We start from the raw sequence: 6,942 nt of genomic DNA on the forward strand, positions 1-6,942 counted from the left end.
GTTAAGCCATCAGACTACACGCTGGTAGGTACATGGTTCGCAGCCCGGTACCGGCTCCCACCCAGAGCGAGTTTTAACGACTCGGTGGATTGGTGTAAGACCACTACACCCTCTTCTGTCTTACTAACCACTGACAACTAACCCACTGTCCTGAACAGAGAGCCCAGATAGCTGAGGTTTTTGCCCAGAACAGCGTGTTTGAACCTTAATTGGATATAAGCAAGAAAATAAGTTGAAAAAATTAAATAATAATAAGTTGATCTGGAGTTAAGTACCCTGAAACGGGGGGGGGGGGGGGGGGGGTTTTTTTTTTAAAACCAGTAAGTTGCTCTGAAGTTACTGCTCCTGACTCGATGGAAAACTTTGTAAATTGTAGAATTACTGATCTCTAGTGGTTGCCAGGTAACTCACACAATCTCCAATAATACTATGAATCAGTAAATGCTATGAATATTTCTATTCTAGCACGCTAAATCAGAACGCCCATTATAACGAATCATATGAGAGTCCGTCCAACCTACAGATGAAGAATGTGTGATGTGGACAGGTAGACAGCCATTTCGATTTTTAAATTTACTCTTGTCTTCTTACAGCTTAAATCTCAGGTATGCACAGAGCCGTGCCTAAAATAACATGGGAGGATGAGGGGCAGTGAAAAGTACTTAATATAAAATTACAAAATCATATAAACATGTTTTATTTCCATTAATCATTAGTATAAAATCATTTAGTCATTAGTGACATCGTGTTACGAAAGTGTAAAATGTACCGGTATTTAGCCCGAATACTCTGACTGTAAGAGAGCTAGACGGACATTTGGACGGTTAGTTCGCTCTCATTACAGTCAGAGACTAAGCTATGTATTTTTTTCGCAATCGCTACCCACCAAAGAGTAGTCACAGATTTCCGCTTTAATACCATAACAATCCTATGTTTGCCGTCGAATACCTTTACATCGATCATTTTCGAGTTCCTTGATTTAAAAAAAAACAATCCACATATTAATCACTAATACACACACTATAGAAAGAAACCCGACAGCACCCACCTTCAGCTAAGCTTCGGCAAAATTATACAGCAGAATTCTAAGGTCGCTGACCTATATCGTGAGGTAGCGTCACATGATCGCCCACTCGGTGATTGCGACTTCCAGGGGCCATCTCATACGATAATACAAGTGCCCGACAGTCACAAAAAGGTTTTGTTTAACGACACCACTAGAGCACATTGATTTGTTAATCATCGGCTATTGGATGTCAAACCCGCTACATTTTTCTATTGGACACACGTTTTCAAGCTTACAAAGCCATCTCCATTATAATTTTATATCATTAATATCGACGGTCTTGAAAACCGAAGTATCGATCCCCGTCGGTGGGCCCATTGGGTTATTTCTCGCACTAGACAGTGCACCACGACTGGCTAATCAAAGGCCGTGGTATGTGCTATCCTGTCTACGAAATGGTGCATATAAAAGATCCCTTGCTGCTAATTGAAGAGTAGCCCATGAAGTGGCGACAGCGGATTTCCTCCCTCAATATCTGTGTGGTCCTTAACCATATGTCCGACGCCATATAACCGTAAATGAAATGTGTTGAGTGCGTCGTTAAATAAAACATTTCTTTCTTTGAAAAACCGAACGAAATATTCCAGAATAAAACGATTTTAGACATTTGAGTTTGGTAATGTGTTAGCATTCTTCCAACACACAGTAAAACACACATACAAAATATAGGGCATCACACCTTTCACATGTCTATGAACACGTTCAGTAGTTTAAAGACCTTTGACTTCCACGTTACACCATGCTACATTCTAAAACTCAATATACATATATTTGAATGTAAATACATCCTCTTGCTGATGTTATATTCTTTAATTCACAGGTTTAGGAGATCCATATGGTTTTTAAAGATGGTGGACGCAGCAGCAAAGAGAACACAGCTAGGCAGTGCACAAGATATTGCTATCCGGAGTTATCGGACTTGATACGACTTTTTTTTTTATTCTGAGTTACTGGACTTGCCAAGAAGCCCTGCTCTGAATTATGACTTGACAGCAACTTTCCACAGAGGCGGATCTAGGGGGCCCAGGGGCCCGCCCCCTAAATTTTGCGATAGTTATAATTTTATTATATATTAAAAAATTTCAGTTTTGTTTACGATCCCCCTCCAAACCTTCCCCAAAGTTCCCTTGGCATTCCACCTCATGTCACTGGGGCCCCCCTAAATGGATTTTCTGGATCCGCCACTGATCCCGAATTATAAAGCTTGACAACCACTTTCTGTCCTGACATATCGAACTCCACAAGAACTTACTATTATGAATTATAGGACCTGACAACAATTCTCTATCCCAAATTATCGGACTTGACAAGAATGTCATGGTTGAATTATCGGACATGACAAAATATTTTTTATCGTGAACTTTCGAACTTTGAAAATCAAGTTACTTTATGAATTGTAGGACATGACGATAACCTTAGTCTGATTTTTTAATAAAAACATTCGATCCTTAGTTATCGGACTTGATAAGACTTTTTTTTTACTGTCTGTCTGTCTGTCTGTCTGGCTTTCTTTTTCTTTTTGTTTTGTTTGCCTCAAATCCTCAAAATATTCTTGTTTATGCTATGTTAGGAGGAGTTACGGTATAGGTATATCAATAATTATTTTACCAAACGAAGAAGTAGCAATAATATTAAACCACATATGCTATTACTCGCATTGTCCCTGCCACTGGTGTAGTCAGGATTTCATAGTGGGTGAGGGGCAACCCACTTAGGGGGGGGGGGGGGGGACCTATACTATGTATGTATATATGATTTTATAAAATTTAATACATTTAAAAAACAGTTGTTTAATTAGGGTGGGGCATGACCGCGTGCCCCCCCCCTCCCCCTCCCCCTCGTTACGCCACTGCTCCCACCTCTCATAATTGTAATTAAAACGTATGTGTTGCGTTCTTAAGGTTACACATCACCATTAATTACTCCATGCAGTTCAATACAATATCTATGTCAGAATATATTCTGTGAAAAAAACACAACACTATCGAGAAGTTTATGAGACTTCTGGTTTTAGGGAGTTCTCTCCCTTGAAACCTACCTCGCAGAAAATCACTAAACAGATAGACCACGAACATTTTCAGTTAGCTACCCTCACCGCCTCGTGTTGCTGTTATATAAGTAGCACTACACTACTCGCACAGTTGTTATCAGTTAGTACTAAAAATAATATGTAACTTCAAACCAATGGGTTATTTATTTACTGCAGAGGTTCAACTACGTGTTAATCATCAAAGAAATATTTCAAAAGGCATATCATAATTTTGATTTGTTTTATGAGGAACTATTTCCTAAACCGGACTATATTAAGCTGCTACAACTAGTAACGACACGACAAATGGGTGTGTGTTGTCGTAACGCCGTTGCATTACTGTGGAAACATAATTCCATAATATGACAACTGCTCCTTTAAAAAAATCAAATACAAAAACGCATAATTAATACGTTTGGGATTAAATATCAGTTAATGTAACTCCTCCTTCTCCCCCCCCCCCCCCCACACACACACACACTGATCATTTGATACATTCCATTGTTTACAGGTTGTTAGTGTATAATTAATGTACATATTTGTATATATTTTGTTTTCACAATCGGTTTGCATATTTTCGCATTATTTTATTTACGTACTGTTCATCTATTCGCCATTATTCTACAAACAAGCGATATAATACAGGTCTGTAGGAACCAAGAGGGCGTGGGGTGGGTAGGGTGGCTATGCCCTTCTCGACATAAGTACAATAATGTATGTATTTTGTCCTAATATATATATATATATATATATATATATATATATATATATATATATATATATATATATATATATATATATATATATACATAAATCTGGCGTTTTCCCCCACTAGAGACTGAACCCCCTTTCCTAGATTGTGCTCTTCCCCCACCACTTCAGATATAGTTCCTACGGGCCTGTAATGTTTATGAACTACATGCATTTGTGGTTACTTCGCACTAAATTAACATCGTAACTAGCCTAAAATAAGTAGGGTGACAGTATAAAAATAAGAATAATGGTGCGGTAATATATATAGTGTCTTCATTAGTTAACATTTTAAAACTGAATGTGAACTTTTAACGTATTTTTCGGATAGGACAGCAACTGTGCGTTAAAATGTATTTTAAGTGGACTAACATGTATTTATATAATTTATGTTAGTGTACTTCGGAATGTTGTAGGTAACTTTTTAATGTATATATATCGCTGCATACCCTCCGTAGACAAATATTCCAGCTGTTCCGATTATTTCCTGCTTATAATCAACACTTAAGGTTCAAGCACGCTTTCTTGAGCATACACTTCAGCTATCTAGGTTGTTGGTTCATGACAGAAATCAGTGGTTTGTGAGAGGACAGTCAAGTGCAGTAGAACACAGATGTGGATCAGGTATCTTTTACGGTGTGTGTGTGTGTGTGTGTGTGTGTGTGTGTGTGTGTGTGTGTCTAAATGCAAATACCCCTACCCCAACTTCGGATCTGCGCCTGTATTTTACACATCTGTACTAAGATATTAAAGTTAAAACATAACTTAGGTTGGAAGTCTGTACTGAGATACGAACCCAGAACTTCTCAGGCTTAAGGTCATTTATTTAATATCGGTTGTGTAGTAGTGGTTTTGCCATCAGACTTAAGACTGGTAGGTACTGGGTTCGCACCTCGGTAACGGCTGCCGCCAGAAAATAATTTTAACAGCTCTTTGGTTAGACATAATGGCTTCTATACTAACTTCTCTTTCACTAAGGTCTCACTACACAGATGTCATCTGCCATTGAAACCCATGTTAAACTGCCCAACTTCAATCGAAGATTGCCCATAGAACGGGTTCTCGTTGGCACTAACAACATACACCATTGCGAACATACATTATATAAGCATTTATATTCACTCCAAAATTGTGAACATTTCCGTCTCAGTTTTTTGCTATATGACCGCATCTGGCTGTAGTACCGGTCCGAACAGGTGGTTCATTAACCGATTCACTCCGGCTGTCACTTGCGCTATATACCCATGTTCCAAAAGGTCGATGCACAATATTACAAAATGACATGGGCAAAATACAGCCAGAAGGCTTACCATTAAACATACCTATTGTTTTAATTCTTCACCATTTCCTAGAAGTGAATATGTGAACCATAACATGTGCCACAATTAGGAACTATAGTGGACCGTGATGAATGAACTCTCACCTGGAAGTGATCTGTGTAGTGAGACCTTAAAGTCTAGTGACCGATTTTGTCAAACTTGGTTTGAAGTCAATTTGATAATTTGGGTCATTTACACCATGAAAAGCTATACTAGAGCCGTGTAACTTATGAACTCTAACCAATACACCAAAAGATAGATGCACCATACCATCCAATAAAACTTCGTATCACATTGTTACTCCTTGGTCATCCACACAATAGATGGCCATCAAACAAGCAGCCACTATATGGTAATGTATGACCTTGTTGGTAGTTCTGATATGGGGAACATACAAAGAAGCTAATTATCTAGTTAGTTCATTAAAAATATTAGTTTCCATCAATTGTTGCTATGGGCAACAATTGTTTCATAATGAAGTGTTGAAATCCTGGTTTTTTCTGTATATTTCAGCATGAAGATCCACATATTATTGATGGCAGATACAAATTCTACTTTCATAGTAGAATACTATGTTATATATTCACAATACCATCAAAACTGTTTGTCACTATGACTGTACATTCGAAAAAATTCATTATGCACAAAATCACAGAAATTAGGGTGAATTTGGATATTGACCTTGTGACCTTGAATTTTGACCTTTTACAGTGAGAAACTCAGTGTTAGACACTCAGATCAATTTATTTATTACATGTAAGAACACTAGAATATACATTTTGACACACACACACCCCTAAAAAAGAAAAAGAAAACAAAAAGAAAAATAATAAAAATAAATAAAATTGACATGTTTGCAATATTTACCCAAATAGGGCCCCCATACACTTGGCTGATAATTACCTTTTATAAGGATGCTACACTAGTACATTTTCATTTTGGCTTGCTAAACTTATATATTTTGGGATAAACAGTAATTTCATGTTTTACATTATGGTCTCACTACACAGATGTCATCTGCCATTGAAACCCATGTTAAACTGCCCAACTTCAATCGAAGATTGCCCATAGAACGGGTTCTCGTTGGCACTAACAACATACACCATTGCGAACATACATTATATAAGCATTTATATTCACTCCAAAATTGTGAACATTTCCGTCTCAGTTTTTTGCTATATGACCGCATCTGGCTGTAGTACCGGTCCGAACAGGTGGTTCATTAACCGATTCACTCCGGCTGTCACTTGCGCTATATACCCATGTTCCAAAAGGTCGATGCACAATATTACAAAATGACATGGGCAAAATACAGCCAGAAGGCTTACCATTAAACATACCTATTGTTTTAATTCTTCACCATTTCCTAGAAGTGAATATGTGAACCATAACATGTGCCACAATTAGGAACTATAGTGGACCGTGATGAATGAACTCTCACCTGGAAGTGATCTGTGTAGTGAGACCTAACCACTAAGCCATAGTCCTGGACAGACAACCATTTTATAGCTGAGGTGTGCCCAGAACAGCGTGCTTGAACCTTAAATACGCACGAACTCGAAAATAAATTTAATTGAAAAGCATTCGAATAGTCCTGGACAGACAGCCAATTTATAGCTGAGGTGTTGAGCATTTAAATTGCCAGGATAACGTGCTTGAACCTTAAATACACATGAATTCGAAAATAAATTGAAATGAAAAGTGTTCGCAGATGGTTGATTTAAAAAAAAAATTGTTTGCGTGTAATGTTTATATGTTTGTTACCGATAAGTTACATT

At 37.7% G+C, this 6,942-nt stretch overlaps 2 long non-coding RNA genes across 2 annotated transcripts; one reads left to right on the forward strand and one right to left on the reverse strand.

Moving 5' to 3' along the window:
* The first annotated feature begins 338 nt into the window (after positions 1-338).
* Positions 339-2,517, forward strand: LOC121387761. Its single transcript, XR_005959872.1, has 2 exons — positions 339-547; positions 1,887-2,517. It is a non-coding gene; the product is annotated as an uncharacterized LOC121387761 (long non-coding RNA).
* Positions 2,518-3,845: 1,328 nt separating this feature from the next.
* LOC121387760 lies at positions 3,846-6,694 on the reverse strand. Its single transcript, XR_005959871.1, has 2 exons — positions 6,631-6,694; positions 3,846-4,818 (listed from the first exon to the last, which is right to left on the reverse strand). It is a non-coding gene; the product is annotated as an uncharacterized LOC121387760 (long non-coding RNA).
* Positions 6,695-6,942: the final 248 nt, after the last annotated feature.

The sequence above is a fragment of the Gigantopelta aegis genome, chromosome 13 (assembly GCF_016097555.1).
Source record: "Gigantopelta aegis isolate Gae_Host chromosome 13, Gae_host_genome, whole genome shotgun sequence".
Lineage (NCBI taxonomy): Eukaryota > Metazoa > Mollusca > Gastropoda > Neomphalida > Peltospiridae > Gigantopelta > Gigantopelta aegis.